At 37.7% G+C, this 20123-nt stretch overlaps 1 protein-coding gene and 1 pseudogene across 1 annotated transcript in view; both read right to left on the bottom strand.

The window, feature by feature from the left end:
* The window catches only part of LOC150083216 (ubiquitin C-terminal hydrolase 7-like), a 213377-nt gene that overhangs the window by 18052 nt on the left and 175202 nt on the right, over positions 1–20123 (bottom strand). The gene's annotated exons all lie outside the window — the stretch shown is intronic.
* Positions 2504–3530, bottom strand: LOC150083217 (large subunit ribosomal RNA; annotated as a pseudogene).

Here is a 20123-nt window from a genome sequence, read left to right as displayed (position 1 = left end):
TGACTTGCCGAAGTTCTTGGTGAACTTTCAAAACTCAGAAAAGTTATTTTGACCATTCCGATGATAATTCAGAGCCCAAATGCTGCCATTCGCCATTAAAAAGAATAAAAACATTTTTAAGGAGCACTATGAATCAGGAAAGGCTAAATGTTCAAGCAATGCTTTCAACAGAGAAAAGCTTGGTCAACAGTGCACCAAACTTAAATAAAAAAGTCATTAATTTATTTTCAACAAATAAAAACCGAAGAATGGATTTGTTTTTAAATAAAAGTTCAAGTCTGTTAATGGTGAATGTCTAGTTAATGTTTTGTAGTATTTTTTAACTTGCTTATTATTATTACTGTGTATGTCTACATGTCTTATAACGAAGGCAATTTAATGTAACTTTAAGATGCAGCACCTCGAAACATCAGTCACGAGCTGCCACTGGTTATGATTAGTCAGTCTGGCGTGACATAAGCACAGGAAAAACAAAAATGAGCATGGGTGTATGTAATAGACCAAAAGACTAATCAGAATGTCTTAATAATGGGATATTTTAACTGAAACTTGGTCATCACAGACAACACAACAGCAGTACCATACATAAAGGGAGTCAGCAGGGGGCACTGACTCACTTTAAATATTACAGGTTCCGAAAATGTGATAAGTGTTTCTGTTTTATTTACCTAATTGTTATTTTATATTGTACTTTATAAGTAGCCTTATAGTTCTAGTTAAGCTGGTTATTTTTATTTTAGATAAGAGTTTTTGTAGATTACTACTAAATATACGTAAAACTGTTGTTTAGTTCGAATCTTGCAGCCATTGTTTTCATATAGAGTGGTAGGGAATTCAAATTTTTAATTGTGGTAAGTAGGTAGCTCTAACATAAAATTATATAGCGTAATAGGCATCACAGCATTTAGGATTCTATTAGATAGTGTAGTATTGACAATTATTTAATTAAATTTATTAATCTTATTAATTTAAAATATCATACTCCAGATTAGAGCAGCAAAGCAACGGGCACAAAGTGGCAGGAATGCTGTGCCTCGGGTGGGAGAACTCAGGGTGGCGATTCTCCAAACGCCTCACAGCCTAAAAAAATGTGCAACTTGTGAAATGTTTGCCAAACTCTCTGGAACAGAACAAGATCTAGCCAAGGAGGATGTCTTTGTCTTGTGTGTGTGTGTGTGTGTGTGTGTGCCAGGTGCAGAGAGTGTCTAGAAATTAGGTGTCAACTCAGCATTCTAATGGGCGTCTATGAGAGCTTGAGGTGTAGGGTATATGCCCTCGAAGAAATTAATATGAGGGGCACGTCAAGCTTTCAGCTGCCCAACTCGACACCAGAGCTCACTCCTGTGCATCAGGCAACACAGCGGCAATCTCCAAGGCAGAATGCGCTGGTCCCAAAGGAACTAGTTATTGTTGATGACTATTGTCAGGGAGACAGGTAATATATTGTGTAAAACGGATAGATGGAATAAAACGAGGGTATGTCTGCCAGGGGTAAAAGTTGATGACTTTGTGAAGCATATATCATCTTTTAAGGGCACAAAGGGCCCTTAAAAGATGATATTGTTGTACACATTGGCACGAGTGACATTAAGAGTAGGAGATCTGCAGATTTACTTAACAAGTACAGGTCAATGTTGCAAAAATGTCACGAGTTAGGCGTAAATTTAAAAGTGTCTGCAATTCTGACCAGACATGATAGGAGGGAGTACATGATGAGAGCCTTGTCAATCAATTCGGCCCTGGAGAGAATGTGCAAGGCTCATGGGGTAGAATTTTTTTCAGCGTGGTCTGTGCTTGTTAACAGGAGAGACTGCTTATACAGGGATGGGATGCACTTAAATAAAAAGGGTACAAGAATATTTGCTAATGCTATCGAGGCAGTGTTAGGTGGTTCAGAAAACTGCTAGCTTGGGGGAGGGGAAATTCACAGTCAAAAAGGTTAAAAGTAGTCGCAGGCAGAGGTGAAGGTGATGCTTGCACTACTTCTATTAGAATAAGCAGCTGCCTGGAGCGAGGGGTGCTGGTGTTCCAGGGACTGATGGCAGTCATCGTGAAACAGGTGGGTATATGGGATGTGTTAGGGTAACTAAGAATAAGTGCATGTATACCAATGCTAGAATTATAGTAAATAAATTTGATGAATTTGAAGTGTTGGTCAAGACATCAAAGGCAGATATTGCTGGGATATCAGCGATGTGTCACACAGATATTAGGAATGCAGAATTGGAATTTGGGGAGTACATGTGTACAGAAAGGATAGGAAGAGAGGAGGATTATGCTGTTAATTAAGAAAAACATAAAATCAAAAGAAGCGTATCCAGTTGATATAGATAAGCAGTGCACTGTTGAGTCAGTTTGGTGTGACATAAGCACTGCGAAAGCAAAAATAACAGTAGGAGTGTGTTATAGGCCTAATGACTTGAATGAGTACAATGAACAATTGTACAGAGAAATAGGGTGGACCAGTAAATCAGAATGTCTTATAATGGGATATAATAGATAGCGACTATGCGGCCGCTGCTTCCGATGCCGCACCATTCAGGTGCGGCATCGGAAGCAGCGGCCGAATGGTCTCAACGGCTGCCGTGATGCTCCCGTTCTAGCAGCCTTATTGCCAGATCGTGCCATGACAGCACGAAAGCAACCTCTGGCTAGTGCGGCCTTTCAACGCGCGAGGCACGAACGGTATCGCTGCAGTGGCTAGACGGGATTCTGACTTAGAGGCGTTCAGTCATAATCCCACGGATGGTAGCTTCGCACCACTGGTCACTCGACCAAACACATGTACCAAGTGTCCAAACCTGCGGTTCCTCTCGTACTGAGCAGGATTACTATCGCAACGACTAGTCATCAGTAGGGTAAAACTAACCTGTCTCACGACGGTCTAAACCCAGCTCACGTTCCCTATTAGTGGGTGAACAATCCAACGCTTGGCGAATTCTGCTTCGCAATGACAGGAAGAGCTGACATCGAAGGATCAAAAAGCGACGCCGCTATGAACGCTTGGGCACCACAAGCCAGTTATCCCTGTGGTAACTTTTCCGACACCTCTTGCTTAAAACTCTTAAAATCAAAAGGATCGATAGGCCCCGCTTTCGCGGTCCGTATTCGTACTGAAAATCAAGATCAAGCCAGCTTTTGCCCTTTGCTGAGCTCGCCTTAGGACACCTGCGTTACCTTTTGACAGATGTACCGCCCCAGTCAAACTCCCCGCCTGACAGTATCCTCGGAGCGGATCGCACCAGGCAACGGAGACCCAGCGCTTAGGGCTAGAATCGTGGACCCAGAGGATCCGCTCTCCGCTTCACCGAGTCAGTAAAGAAACGATGAAAGTAGTGGTATTTCACCGGCGGCCGCGGGGCGACCTCCCACTTATGCCACACCTCTCATGTCTCTTCACAGAGTCAGACTAGAGTCAAGCTCAACAGGGTCTTCTTTCCCCGCTGATTCTGCAAAGCCCGTTCCCTTGGCTGTGGTTTCGCTAGATAGTAGATAGGGATTGGATTTGTGGATTGGTTACTCGCACACTAATAAGAATTTTGTGGATTTATTGGATGATTGTTTTCTGCAGCAGCATGTTCGAGAGGCAATCAGAGAGGGTAATACTCTTGATCTGGTTATCAGCAGTGATCATTTGTGTATTAAGAATTTGCAGATAAAAGAACCACTAGGTGGCAGTGATCACAGTGTACTGATGTGAGATTTATTTAAATATATAATTACCATCAGGGGTTTGTTTGTTTGTTATTTGGTTTTTAATAGGATTAGCAACTAAGGCCATATCACTCCGGGGATATGTGGTGGCCATTCCCTGACTTTAATGCATCCTCTGTATCTGGTGGTCACGGGCTCGAACCCCGGTCTAATCAAGAAGCATGTGCTACGCACTGCTGCTCCAGCCCACCTGGCTACGGAGGCACATCAGGGGTAAATGTAAGGTTTTTGCTTCTGTAAAGGTGACTACAGTGGTCTCAGACAGTTTTAAATTCTGAACAGTGAGACCAACTGATAATTTTACCAACAGCAAATTCTAAGTGAGAAGCATTCAAAGAATGCTTCTCACTTAGAATTTGGAAGCTACTAAACTTTTCATACCTATTAAGAAATATTGTTTCAAGGTTTAGGCCTAAATGGTTGTCAAATGAACTAATGAAACTCGTCGCAGAGGCCTATGGCAGATTATGAGAAACCTTTGGTAAAGGATGTTAAGAAAAACAGCAAGGATTTCTTTACTTATATTAACTCTAAAAGGAAGGGGATGAATCAGATTGGTCCACTTGATATCGACTGTTCAACTGTTGATGATCCTGCTCAGGTAGCTAACAAACTAAATGAATATTTTGTATCTACATTCACACATTAGGAGTTATTAAGGATTAAAAATGCCAGAAGGTTACCAAATTGTAACTGGGTGCTTAATGATTTTGTAATAACTGATAGCAAAGTGGAGCAGAAATTGTTGAAGTTAAACATTAGAAAGGCACCTGGGATGGATGGGAGTTATCCAGTTATATTAAAGGAGGCGGCAAAGGAAGTAAGCAAACCCTTAGCCATAAATATGAGAGCATCTTTTAACCCAGGGGTAGGTCTCCACGGACTGGAGATGTGCAAATGTATTCTCAATTCACAAAGGGGGATCGAATGGTGACACAAATAATTAAAGGTGACACGAGTAATTACAGACCAGTTAGTTTAACTTCTGTTCTGGGTAAAATAATGGAGCCACTGATTAAAGATGCATTGCAGGATCATCTAAACAAGACTGCAGCAATAATTCAGACACAGCATGGGTTTGTTAAGGAAAAGTCTTGTCTGACAAATTTGATTGGTTGTTATGATGTGGTTACAAAGGAATTGGATGCAAAAAATAATTTTGATATCAAAGACTTGGATTTCAGGAAAGCTTTTGACAATGTTGCGCACGAAAGACTACAATACAAATTGGAGCAGAATGGTATTTAGGGTAAGTTGCTACAATGGATAAAAGGTTGGTTGAGTGGGAGAAGACAGAGGGTGGTAATCAATGGGCACTGCTCTTCGTGGACTAATGTTATTAGTGGAGTCCCACAGGGTTCAGTGTTGGGTCCACTGTTGTTTTGTATATTTATCAATGTCATTGATGAAGGTATATCAGACTTAGTGTCGAAGTTTGCAGATGATACAAAGGTTGGCAGGGTTGTTATTGACAGTAATGGCAATGTGCTACTGCAACAGGATCTAGAAAATTTGGGAAGATGGGCTGAGAAGTGGCAACTGAAGTTTAACATTGAGAAATGCAAAGTACTGCATATGGGTAGAAGTAACCCCAGAGGAATGTACCAACTGTGTGGTAAAAAATGAAAAAGACCTTGGAGTAATTGTGCAGTCAGATATGAAGTTTTCTGAGCAGTGCAGACGGGCTGCCAGAGCAGGTCATGGGGTTTTGTCAATGATATACAGGAATTTTGTTAGCAGGGAAAAGGTGATTGTTCCTCTGTATAAGGCAATGGTCAGGCCATGCCTTGAGTACTGCATACAAATCTCGAGGCCTCATTTTAGGAAGGATGTAGATTTGCTTGAGAGTGTACAGAGAAAGGCAACAAGATTGGTGAGGGGAATGAAGGGATCCTCTTACCAAGAGAGGCTGGAGACTAGACACCTGCGAGATGATCTGATTGAGATGTATAAGGCCTTAAATGGGTTGAGCAAGCTAATTCTGATGGGATTCTTCCACTTGTTCAGATTATGAACCTAAGGGGGCATAAATTCAAATTGAGGAAAGGCAGCTGTAGAATAGATGTGCGGAAATTTGCCTTTAGCCAGCAGGTGGTTAATTTCTGGAAGAAACTTCCATCTGTTGTGGAAGTTGATGAGTTAAATAAATTTAAGGAGGAACTGGACAAACATTTAGAGGGAATGGTTGTGTGAATTTTTTTTTTTTTTTGGCCGATGCTACATAAGCTCATACGCTTGCTTTCTTGCATCACATGCCATGATTACTATTACTTATATGAGAATTTACTGGATGACTGTCTTCTACTCAAACACATTAAAGATGCAATACGAGAATGCAATATTGATCCTATTATCAGTAGTGATTCTACCCATTAATAACATTAGTCCCTTCATATAAAGAACTACCTAGTTGTAATGATCATACTGTATTGATGAGGGGATTATAACTATCAGATGGATGCACTGAATTTTTATGTTGGTCATGGCATAGCAGAGTATCATTTTGAATTTTATCCTTTCAATTTAAGGAATTCATCCTTTTTTTATGGCTACAATTTGGATATTTTCAAAATAAATATTTTTAAATTAAAAAAATATATTTACCTGCCTCATTTATATGTAAATTCCATTCTATAATCCTTCTTGACAAATTCATCAATGACATTTTCATAAAATGTTTTGAATTTGTTAAATTGTGGCGCAAATTCTTTTTCCACTTGAAAAGTTTAAAAAAGTTTTGATTATTTTCAATGCAAAAAATGTTCTTTCAAGAGTTGAAGTAGTAAATGGAACTGTTACAAGTAGATTACAGAGTCTGAAAATTTCTTGCATAACATCAACATGTCCATTCCACCATTTTTTTTAAAACTCTTCCATGGAGCACACAACGGTTAATTCATTCTGAAGGCAAATAATGTCAAAATAACAGCAGTATGTTGTTATGTTGACATTATTTGCAGAGAGTGCAAATTTTAAAGCACTCTCAGGAAAATTTCTTGGAATATTCATTAAATTTACTAAAATGTAATAGCTCTAAGAATATAGTTCTTCTAATGATGAAATTGTACTTTGTGTCTATGATTTCATACTATAACGTTTTGTAGGGATTCTGTGGTTCGACATAATTTTCTTTACTGCATCTCTTATTTGGCCTTGTTGTATCTATATTGCTTTAAATTATTTTATCAAATCTGAAAAAGTCATCTTGTTTGTTTTCAAGCAACTTGAAATGTAAACTCTATGTAAACTCTAGAAGGAAAGGGATGAATCAGATCTGGATATCGATGGTTCAACTGTTGATGATCCCATTCAGGTGGCTAACAAACTAAATGAGTATTTTGCATCTACATTCACACATGAGGGATTATTCTGGGAGGGGAATGCCAGGGTGAATTAAACTCTGGCAGTGAGCTACATGATTTTGTAATAACTGGGAGGAAAGTGGAAGAGAAATTGTTGAAGATAAACATAAGAAAGGCATCCAGAGTGGATGGGATCTATCCAGTTATATTAAAGGAGGCAGCAAAGGAAGTAAGCAAACCCTTAGAAATAATTATAAGAGCTTCTTTGGACTCAGGGGAGGTACCCATGGACCGGAGATGTGCAAATGTGACACCAATTCACAAAGGAGGATCAAAGGGCGACACAAGTAATTATAGACCTGTTAGTTTAACTTTTGTTCCAGGGAAATTAATGGAGGCACTGGTTAAAGAAGCACTGCAGGATCATCTAGACAAGATTTCAGTTACAGCTCCGACACACCAGGGTTTTGTTAAGGGAAAGTCTTGTCTGACCAATTTGACTGGATACTATGCTATTGTCACAAAGGAACTGGATTCAGAGTATAACTTTGATATCATATATTTCGATCTTAGAAAGGCTTTTGATAATGTTGCACATGGAACACTGCTGCACAAATTGGAGCAGTGTGGCAATGGAGGCAGATTGCTGCTATGGATAAAGGGTTGATTGAGTGGGAGAAGATGGAGAGTGGTAATCAATAGACACTGCTCATCGTGGACTAATGTTATTAGTGGATTCCCTCAGGGTTCAGTGTTGGGTCCATTATCGTTTTCTGTATTTATAAATGATATTGATGATGGTATATCAGGCTTAATGTCCAAGTTTGCAGACAATATGAAGATTGGCAGGGTTGTTAAGGACACTAATGACAATACGCCGCTGCAACAGGATCTAGAAAATTTGAGCAGATGGGCTGAAAGGTGGCAAATGAAGTTTAACATTGAGAAATGTAAAGTACTACATATGGGAAGCAGTAACCCCAGAGTAACATATCAACTCTGTGGTACTATTACACTAACAGTGGTAAAGGATGAAAAGTTTGTTTGTTGTTTGTTATTTGGTTTTTAGGAGCATTAGCAACTAAGGCCATATTGCTCTTGGATCTGCGTTGGTCATTCCCTGATGTTTCCGCATTTGGTGGTGACGGGTTTGGACCCTGGTCTAATCAAGAAGCGTGTTGTGCTATGCACTGCTGGCTACGGAGGCGCCTGAGGATGAAAAGGACCTGGGGTTAACTGTGCAGGCAGATATGAAGTTTTCTGAGCAGTGCAGACAGTCTGCAAGAGTAGATCATGGTGTCTTGTCAATTATATACAGGAATTTTTCTAGCAGGGATAAAAAGGTGATTATCCTCTTGTATAAGGTAATGGTCAGGCCACACCTTGAGTACTGCATACAGGTCTTGAGGCTTCAAATTAAAAGGATGTCGAGTTGTTGGAACAAGTACAAAGAAGGGCAACGAGATTAGTGAATGGAACAAAGGGTTGCTCTTACGAAGAAAGGATTAAGTTGTGCAGATTACAGTGTCTGGAGACTAGGCACCTGCGAGGTGATCTGATTGAGGTGAATAAAGCCTTGAATGGTTTGAGCATGCTCAATGCTGATGGGATTATTTCTCTTGCTCAGAATAATCGCCCGAGAGGCCATAAATTCAAATTGAGGAAAGACAGTTGTAGGATAGATGTGTGGAAGTTTGTCTTTAGCCAGCAGGTAGCTGATTGGTGGAACAGACTTCCATCTTTTGTTGTGGAAGTTGAGAGCCTAAATAAATATACATATTTTTCTTTTTTTTCTGGCTGATGCTGCCTAAGCTTGCTTTCTTGCATCGTATGCCTCTACTAATGCTAATGTCATATAAAAATATTTGGTAGTAAGGATAAAGTTGGATCTAGTGCACTTAAAGAGAAATCAACATATATTGAAAAAAAAAACATCCTACCATAAACATTTCTATCGGTAGGAGTAGGTCAGGTGGTATGGCACTTAACATTTGATTAATAGTGATGCAAATCAAGAAAGGAAGGTAAGACAAAAAAGGAAATGAAAAGAAAATCAAGAAAGGAAGGTAAGACAGGCTTGGTCAGATGTGGAAGTAGACTATAATTTCAACAAAGGAGTGGGGTCGTTTGAATTGTTAGAAGTCTGGAGTAAGATACCTGTTCAGAATAATACGGTGAACTTAGAAAAGTGCTCAAGAACAGATAGTCAGGAGAACAGTAATTCTTGAAATTTACTACTACTAGGGGAGAAACACTTTAGGAATTTGCGGGTTAAGTCTGTCAGCATGCAATAGCTTCTAAATATGAGTAAGCAGGTGAATATTAATTTGAAATGTTTTCATAAAATGCAATCATGAGGAAGAAACAAGAATTTAGGAAGAGGTTAGAAAGGTAGCGTAATTATGGTATGGACATATGGGAAAGGTGTATTTAGGATTAAATTGTGAGATCGGGTAAAGTTATGGTTAGTAAAGTGGGTATATGTAAATTGAGAGAAAAATAAATGATTTGCATATGAAATTTTGGTTAATCATTAGATTATAGTACCCCTTCTCATGGATCATTGCAATAAGCAGTGATCCATGAGAAGGGATGCACAGGCCTGACTCCTAATTGTTGCTTTCCTCGCAATGATTAGAAGCACTCATCTCTTCAATGTACAGTACTTGTTTAAGTCAGTTTGTACCCCTAGCTGCTAGATTTAAATTGGAAAATGAGTTTCCTGTTTTAATCTTACCATTGGGATTAAAATACTGTTTTAACCTGTGGTAAGGGAATTCCTCCCCTTACAACTGGGGGGGGGGATTTCACCCTAAGACTAAGTAATCACCAGACTAGCGAAGCAACAGTGGGCAGAGTATCACATCACACCTTAGCAACGATCGATCAAAGAGGTACCATAATCTAAAGATTAACTGAAATACAAATCAGGATCATTAAATTTGTGTTTGAATCTGATAGCAGAGTCAACCAATGGATACTTCATCCTACTTTTCAGGGTTTATAATTGTCTTCAAATGGCCAATTAATGACGCACGATTTTCTGTCATGGTGCTAACTAGGTGGGAGGAGTAATTCCACAGTTGGGGCAGCTTTTGGAAATCATTTCTTAACAATATTGTCCAGCGCATTAGTTCTTTTAAGTGATTTTGAAAAATAACTAACCAATCCATTTATAATTGAAAAAAATTGACTTACACTCTTTTATTTCTGCATACTACTGAAAGACCTAAATTTAATACAGTGGATTCCGGTTATTTGGGCTACAGGTTAATCAGGGCAGCCATTTTTTTGGGACAAATCTTAAAAAACAGAACCCAATTGAGAAAATAGCTAGGGTTTACTTCGCTTAATTGGGACAACATGCCATTTAATCGAAGCGGGAGACCGCAGCACTGGAGATTACCCTACGATTGTCTGCGACCATACCACGTGGTTCGGTCGGATTTCTGGAGGTAAGAACCATAAAACAATAAAAACAATTAGCAGTCACCTGTTTATTGGGCTTTTCTGTTAGTGCAATCTATCATAAACGGATAGTAAACTCGATCTTATTGAATTTGCGATAATATCGACAGCTGGAATTCTGTGGGTTATTATGGTGAAATGTGTTTACACTTCCATGGAATCTTCAATCATATAAAAAAAAATTAATATTCAGAACCTTCTCTTCATTCCTATTTTTAAAGCTTCGTAACTTGTTGCTCCGTTCTCACTTGCGCATATCGTGTTACTTGCAATTTGTGTGTCCCGAGTTCTTTGTTACTGATTGCTTATCTTTTTACTGTTTTAAATTTTAACCCCCACCCAAAAATGTCAGTGAACAGAAATGTCAACTAGTTAGTATGTACATATGTATATTCTTCTGATTTTAAGTATCATTTAATTTTTTAATGTAAGGTAATAAAGGGTAAATTTGTGCTTAATATACCTTTACTTTTATAGCCTGGGGATAATATTCCTCCTATTTTCGCTAATTAGAATCGCTGTTTGATAGAATTAAAATTCAATTCACAAACATGATCACAATGACCAGCGCTTACTACACATGGTACAGTAAATGGTACTTTAATATGGCGACTCCATCGCAACGTGATTTGATTGTACAGTGAACCAATTGTAAAGTGGGGGTCCATTTTATTTTTAACTTTTTTTTACGTGAAACTTTGGATAATTAGGGCAGCCACTTAATCGGGCCAAAATGCACTAGTCCCGATGTGTCCCAAATAATCAGAATCGACTGTACATGTATACAACAATTGTGTGTGTTCAGCGCAAAGAATGTTAAGAAATCAGGTGCCAACACAGCATTCTGATAGGCATTTATGAGAGTATGTGAAGAAGGGTAGATTCCCTGCAAGGAATTAAAATGGGGGCTCCCATCAAGCTCTCGTCTGCCCAGCTCAACACCAGAGTTAACACACTTCTGCATCAGGCAATCTCCAAGGCAGAATATGCTGGACACACTTGAGGTGGTTATTATCGGTGAATCTATTATCAATAAAACAGGAAACATCTTATGCGAGCGGGAGAGGACCAGGGTATGCCTGCCAGGGTCAAAAGTAGATGATGATGATATAGAGCAAATATCTTTTAAGAGCACAAAAGGTGATACATGCTGACACTAATAATATTAAGAGATCTGAGGACTTACTACAAGTATAGGGCAATGTTGGGAAAAAGTCATGAGTTAGGATTGAATTTAAAAGTGGCTGCAATTCTGTCAAGACATGATAGACAGGAGTACATGTTGAGAACTGAGAACCTGTCAATCGATTTGGCCCTGGAAATAATGTACAGGGCTAAAGGAGTAAAATTTTTCACAGTGTGGTCTGTGCTTGTTAACACAAAAGACTGTTTTTCCAGGGATGGGATACACTGAAATAGAAGGAGCACAACAATATTTGCTGATGCTATAGAGGCGGTGATAGGTGGATCGTAAAATTGCTAGCTTGAGGAGATATATAGACTAATAAATTAACTAGAGCCGCAGACAGAGGTGAAGGTGATTCTTGCACTGCTTTTATTGAAAAATACAGCAGCATGAACAACAAGGTGTTGAGAATTTCAGACCCTGCTGTGGGTCATCATGGAACAAGTGAATACACATGATACGAAAGGATAACTAAGATTAAGAACATGTACATGTATGCATATGTTCTTACTCTTAGTTAATTACGTGTCTTAGTTAGTTAAGGATGGACACGTAACCTGGACCGTTCAGAGATGCATCTAGATGTGCCACAGGTCCCAAAGTGTGCACATTGAACACGACCCAGACCATTACCGACCACCCGCTTGCCTCAACAGTTCCTTGACATGACGGATGCATAGCTTTGTGTGGTTTCCGCTAGATAAGCACCCTTCCATCTGCTTGAAATAACTGCAAACAGGGCTCATCAGACGAAGATCAATCTCCAATCATCCAAGGTCCAGTGCCGATAATCTTTAGCCCAGTTGAGGCGTAGAGTCCTGTGTAGCAGTATTAGCAATGGGACTATCGGGGGGGGGGGTACCATAACCTATTGTGGCAAATGATTGCCCGATGGTCTTGGTGGAGACGTTTCTGTCCCTCATTGAAGTTGGGGGGTTGGGGGTGATTTGTGCTATTGTCGCTCTCCGGTTGGCTGAAACAATGAAAGATAGACGTCAATGGCTGCATTCATCTACCACCTTTCTCTACCCACAGTGCTGTCCACAATGAGATGTTATTCTGGACAGCCGTGTTCCCAATACACTCATGATACTGTTGAATGGGGATAGCGCAATTTCTGTAGTATCTCTACGACAGAGTGACCTATGTATCGGGCATCTGCTATCATCCCTCTTTCAAAGTTGGTTAATGCATGGTGCTTATATACTAACATCAAATTATCATTTACATGAATGCAGTGTACCTATATATCTGCAAAGCAGTGGGTTCATCCACTAGCGAGTGGGGTGACAGGGTTGTGTTGCCCAGGAACCCCATGAATTTTGTCCTTTTACTGCACATGCACCAAGAATATGCAGGTAGAATATCCACTTGATGACAGCAATTATAGTGTACTAATGTGGAATTTAATTAAAGGCAACTACTTTCAACAGTAAAGGGATAGGTTTTGGCTTTCGTAATGGTAACTACATTGGTCTCAAAGAGTTTTTAAACTCTATGTAGTGGGACCACCTGATAATGTTACCAATAGCAAATTGTAAATGGAAAGCATTCGGAGAATAAACACAGAAGCTACTGACTTCTCATACCAACAAAGAAATACTGTTCAAGGCTTAGACCTAAATGGATGTCAGATGAACTATTGAGAGAAGTGGCAGAGAAGAAAAATGCATGGGATGCATAGAAATTATCAGGTGATAAAGAAGCCTCTGATAGATATAAATTAGTCTGTAATCAAGTCACAAAGGAAGTGAGGCAAGCTAAGGCAGATTATGAGAAGGGGATAGTTTATGGTATAGCTTATATTGGAATTTAACACCGGGGGCTCACATCTGGTGAGTATGGGCTTGGCAAACCCAGGGTCCTGAGCTGGATATCATCATTCTTCTCTTTCTTGGTGATTCCTTTCTACTTCTCTCTCTCTCTCTTTCTCTCTCCCTCTCTCTCTCAGGGTAACTTGGGGAATTTTTTTTTTTTTTTTTTTTTTTGGCTGGTGCATCATAAGCCTCAGGCTTCCTTGTACCATATGGCTAATAATAATAATTTCTTATTTTCTCTGATAATATTCACATAGTGAGTGGGAAAGTTTTGGATAATAAAAAACATGCCATTGTAATGGAAAGTAGTATTTTGCCATACGATGAACTGTACTTGGCTTAAGACAATGGAGTAATGTAAATCATATTGCATAGTCTACGCCCAGGGGCTCACCTCTGGTGAGTATGGGCTTGGCACACCCAAGGTCCTGAGCTCGATAGCATCATTCTTCTCTCTCTCTCTCTCTCTCTCTCTCTCTCTCTCTCTCTCTCTCTCTCTCTCTCTCTCTCTCTCTCTCTCTCTCTCTCTCTCTCAGGGTAAGGCAGAATTTTTTTTTTTTTTTTTGTCTGGTCAGGCAAAAGCCTCAGGCTTCTTTGCACCACATGGCTAATAATGATAATGCTTCCTCAGTTTGCACAAAGTAAACAAAATTATAAATGGACAAAAAAAGAAGAAAATGAAAAAAGCAAATTACAAAGCTACAGACATTATTAAGAAGGTACAAAAAGCAACAACCACTAATTCCCAACCAGTGAATTACCAGGTTTAAATATTTTTTCACAGGGTCATGTCAGGCAACATGATACTACTGCTCAGTTCAGAAGCAATGACAAAACTTATTTTTTTGCTATTCCTCTTTTAGAAATATTGCTACGTGAAGACTACTGTAATAATCCATTTAAGTTAGCTTTTTTTTTTTTTTTTTTGAGAACATATTTTTAAGCAAGATCTTGGAAAGGGTAAGGCAACAAATTTAAATTCCTTTACAATATGAGTTAATCACTGCCAAATCTCCATTTAAAAAAAAAAAAAAAAAAAAAAAACCAAGATTTGGCATTCATAAATATAATAGATAATGCCATTTATTAATGGGTTTAAGTGAAATTGTTATGTTCAAGATATTGGCTATTCAGCAAAAGTCTGGATACATATACACAGAAAGCAGATTGACCTGTGCAATTTCTCGATATTGTTGTTACACAGAACTCATGGTTGGTTGGTTAGGTTATAATAGGAAGCATATTAAAATCAGAAAACAAGCCAGTCTTATGTGTAAAATGAGGAGAATATGCATGTACTTATCTTCAAGTTCCAATTCTTCAGATAAGGAATGTGTTTTTTTTTTTTTTTTTGTTTGTTCTTTTTTTATGAACTGAAAAATAACTGGCATACACCCTGAAAAAATTTGGCAAATATTGTCATTTATTTAAGGAATTAAAAGGGATTGAAGGGAATTTTTTTCAATATATTAGAATGAATTGAAAAAACTTTAAATTATATTTTAAAGATAGCTGGATGTTGATTAACTAAACACAGACTGACAAACAGAAAACTACAAAGAAAAAAGTCTTGTGCTAACCATGAACAGTTCATTTATGCATATGCTCAATCCAGTTCTACATATTTTATTTTGCAATGCTGTCCATTCATTCCTCCGAACAGCACACAGTAACAAACATGACCACTTCTGACATGCTTTTACTGTGTGCATGTGCAGCTGCTCCTATTAATTTAATAGATTCATTTAAGCCGCATATTCAGACTGCCAGAAAGTCAGCAACCTGCTTTCTTGTGTTTTCATATCCCATTTAAAGGTTAAAAAAACTGAAGATGGCTAAATTGATCAATTAGCAATGATAGAGAATATTATCTGTATCTTCTATGTGACTTACTAATAATTATGTAATAAAAAATCTGTGATGTTCTTGTATCTTAGTCTCTCATTGGATGGTTATTACTAATTGAATGGCATCTCATGTGTACCAAACTTTCATCACTGATGCTTTCAAATCTTTGGAAAGTGCTACATGTTGCAAGATGTAAATGGAAACAAAATATCTACAGCCCAGAAATTCATATCTATGCATTAACTATTTCCTTGTCAAAACCTCTGCTGGACATAAATTCCTAAAGTTTTAGAATAGAGGATGATTTGATTTGATTTGATTTTATTGGCACATCAGCAACAAAGGCTACAGTATAATGCACCATGATTAGGCAATAGAAGGCCAAAAGTTTTGGGAAGCTTTAAAATAGGTTACCTTATGATTAAACGTTATATATGTAGCAAAATGGATAAAAAAACAGTGATTAATATACAGTTGTGTCCCCGTATCCTCTGATTCAGTTACCCGTGGTTAACCACGGAAAGAAACGAAAAAACTTAACATGTACTACTCATATGTCCAATATGATGCTTCCCTTTATATTTTACAATTTCGTGTATGGTTTGGTCACCAACATTATAATGGTTCTTTAGAGATTTAACGGATTCACTGTTTTCAAAACTTTTGAAAAATTTCAAGTTTTTGTTTAATTTGAAAGCACAACTCTTGCGTTTGCCCATCATTTTCGCAATTTCTAAATAAAAAAAAAATCCAACATTATTGACATAAATAATGAAACAAAATTTGTCCTTTTGCGGTGGGAACACAACAATCAACGCAACGCACTAAATCAAACTAAACATCTGGTCTCTCTCTCTCTTTTTTTTTTTTTTGTTTTGAGTGGTAAGCAGCGGGGGTTGTAAGATAATAGGTACACTAATCTCCCAATGACGACTTATAACGTCGCTTCTTGTTGTTTATTTACGCCTTGCAAAATATATGTTTATACCAATTCTAGTTTTTACCTGAATTTTATGATTTCTAGTTGATTTTTTTTTTTTTTTTTTTTTTTTTTAAATTTGGAGTCTTCAAGTGTCCCGGTTAATTCAATCCCGGTAAATCGAGTCTGCTGTACTTTATTATTACCGTATTTCATGTTGATAATGTCTTACTGTGTGTTTAATTTATCAATTAAACTTTATTATATGTATGTATGTATATATGTATAAGAAAATCACGTTATATATGGGGACGTTAATATGTTATATAAGTTATCAATTAAACTTTATTATATGTATGTATGTATATATGTATAAGAAAATCACGTTATATATGGGGACAGCAGGTGTTCGCTTATATCCGCAGTTTTAGCCATCCACGGTAGGTCATAGAATGTATCCCCCACGGATACGGAGAGGGGTCTTACTGTAGACTAAAATTATTGATTTATTTTACATATAACAAGTTAATAATTTGTAAAAACTTAAAAACCTCTGGCCATTATTTGATAAAATCTGACAGTACAAAAAGTTAGTCAAATGGTTAAAAGCTGTAAAATTCCTTGCATTGTTAAAATTAGGACAACCAATTAAAACATGCCAGATATATAAATATTGAGGATAAAGAGGGCCAGAAAAGAAATTAAAAGAATCTAGATAATCTAAGATGACTAGTGGAGCTGATCAGGAACACCTTTATAATTCTGGCACAGACTAGACTGCCGTGTTTTGATCACTAGCTTGATCCAGGGTATAACTTGTTCTGTAGTGTTTCCACCCATGAACCTTGTCACTGGGAGTATAGCTTATTATATATTATCTGTCTGTAGTCAGTATGGAGGTATGACAAGTATGGAGAAATGACAAGTCAGAATTATGTAAAAATTGCTGATTTTACTAAAATATCAGCCATATCACAACCTCTAATCTAATCCCAATAGAATCCAGTAGTAGCAGATATCAAATTCATAAAGACAATGTATGCTGAACCCAGGACAAGACTGGATGCGCTGCATATCTCATTGGTAAAAACATGTAGGGCATTTAAAGAATCAGCATATAAATAACACAATGTTGGTAACAATAAGTTTTGTTTTTGTCCTTTGAAAATGGCTGGCCATGTCAGGTTGGCCTTGGGGGTTCAAGTTGTTGGCTAACTAGAGAAGAGGCATTCTGAATAACAGCCTTATAAAATCATCCATCACAAACAGCCTATTCAATGTGAGCAATTGCTTTAGTGACTTTTCCTGTGAACTTCTGTATAGTGACCATCAATGAATGTGTAATCCAAGGAGAATTACAACATGAAGCCCTATGGTACAGATTTCCAAGCAGATTTCTGAAAGCGGAGGAAATCTGCTTGGATATAGGAATCTTTAGAGTTTACAGCAGAACCTACACACATGATTCTGATTTTAAGCGATCTGTCTAGACTGGCAACGTCAAAGTATCAGACCCCTCCACAGTTTCTAAGGAAGAAGTCACATGCCACAATGACTAGGCAACCTTATCTACCTGTGGATTATGTGATATGGCACGTGGTATGGTAACTTTTTTTTGTAGACTCCTCTGTGACTCTAAACTAGTCTTGTTCAAGAAGTTCCTGGTGCAGTTTGTACAGTATTCTAATTTATAAGATGAAGCCATTTAAATTCACTTTGCCTGGATGAGGAATACTGAGAGGTTATAGTGTGTGGTACAGATGTAGTATGTTATGGTCTGTACTAGGGCATGCATAAAACCGAGTTTAACTGAAGTTTACTCTTAAAACTGGTTTTAAAACCGATTTTCTCAGACTTAGGGAAAATAATTAAAAGTTTATAACACAGGTATTTATTTTATCTTGGGTAGATTGTGCAAATCGTAATCAAATCTTTTAAACAAAATCTATCACCTCTTATAGTAAAAAAAAAATAAAAAATTAAAATGCTCCAAAAAAGTAATCAGCTTGAGATTATACAAAATTACAAATTGTATTCAAATCCTTTGAATAAAAACTATCTTCTCGTATAGTAAACAAAAAAATAATAAGCCCTATAATAATAATAATAATAATAAATAAATAAAAATAATGTGAAAAAAAAAAACAGCTTGGGGAAATTACTTTACTATTTATTGCTCAGAAAATGATCCTTTAAAAAACACAGTATATTAAGCATTTTTCCTGATAGATTTGACCTTATTTTTGTGTTAAAGAGACCAGTGTTCAAAAACACTCTCTCAGATTGGACACTTGTTTGTTTAATGGCCAGCAGTGCTCTATAAACTTTCTCCAGCTTTTCACTTCTACTGCTAGTTGCCTCCAAAATTTTAAATTATTTGCTGATTTCCAATTCACTCAGATATCTTGAAGGCTCTTCAGTTAATATCTTTATTACACTATCATACTCTCGCATAAGTGTATCTCTAACATCGGAATTAGACGAGTCTTTGTTTTCTTCTAAAAGAACAGTCCGTTTATTTTCAGTTTCTTCATTCAACGCTAAGACTCCTTCGGAACGTTTTGCATATAATCTCTGATAAATCTCTTCAGCATGCCTTTTCAAAACTTGCTTACTTGGAAAATCAAAAGTTCTTGAACCTGAATCTACTTTCCTAAACTTTTTTGGGTTGTGTAGATAGCTCAGCAAAGCCAGAGTTTGGCAATTTCATCTTGCATTGTAACGCTGCAAAAGGCTTTGGTGAAACTTTAAAGCAAATGGGTTTTCAGCTGTATCAAGCTTAGCAAGCAGAAATTCTATTGAAGACTCTGCTTTAAGTAAGTCTGTATCTTCTGAGGTTATAGCCTTCAGAATCATTTCAACTGGTCGCAAAGTTTCACACAGCAATTCAAGTGTTTTCCAGTCATCGTCAGACACAGCTTCAGTTGACAGTACTCCACATATAGCATAGCATTTGGAATGCAATTTTTCAATTTCAAAAATCTCTCAATCATATAGAATGTGCTATCCCATCTAGTCTTGCAATCTAATATAAGTTTATATTCTTTCCCATTAAATTTTGCTTTAACAAAATTTTGTGATATGTCATTTTTGGTAGGCAATTTTCGAAAAAGCTTGCAAATTTTTCTGACTTTGTTAATAGTTTGTGCAATATTGGCCATTGGATTGAAGAAATGAATGAGCTCATCGGTAAAGTCGGTTGGATAAAGCATGCCTTGCTGTCTTTCTTCAACTCCTTCATCACCACTACGTTCTTCATTATTTTCATTTACTTCCTAGTCTTTGGGAGACTCAGAGACTGGCACCATAATTGATTGCTTTTTCATAAAGTACATCTACAACTGACAGATGTATACAATGGGCTATACATTGTTGATGATTAGGCGTAATTTGCTTTCCAAACTTAATCATCATTGCTGCTCCATCGGTGGTGCAGGCAACAATATCCTCATCCAAGTTCAAACCAAATTCCTTCAAGTGTCCATTCACAATTTACTCAGTCCTTCTGCTATTAAGTTTTTTTTTTTTTTTTTTTTTTTTTTTTAGGAGCATTAGCAACTAAGGCCATATTGCTCGGGGAAATGCGGTGGTCATTCCTTGACCTTTCCGCATCCTCCGTATTTGGTGGTGACGGGCTCGAACCCCGGTCTTATCAAGAAGCGTGTGCTACGCACTGCTGCTCCTTCCCACCTGGCTACGGAGGCGCCTCTGCTATTAAGTGAACCATAAATCTCAATAAGACCTAACGACCAATTGAATGCACATTTATATTCATATACCTTTCATTTTGTATAGATGTATATTCGTATAGAGTCAATGAATACCGTGCACCCAAAACCAATTAATTTTTGAAATGATGAATGAGTTCT

Source organism: Mastigoproctus giganteus, chromosome 7, assembly GCF_048544385.1.
Source record: "Mastigoproctus giganteus isolate SK-2022 chromosome 7, ASM4854438v1, whole genome shotgun sequence".
NCBI lineage: Eukaryota > Metazoa > Arthropoda > Arachnida > Uropygi > Thelyphonidae > Mastigoproctus > Mastigoproctus giganteus.
This window is presented reverse-complemented; position numbering and strand designations above follow the sequence as displayed.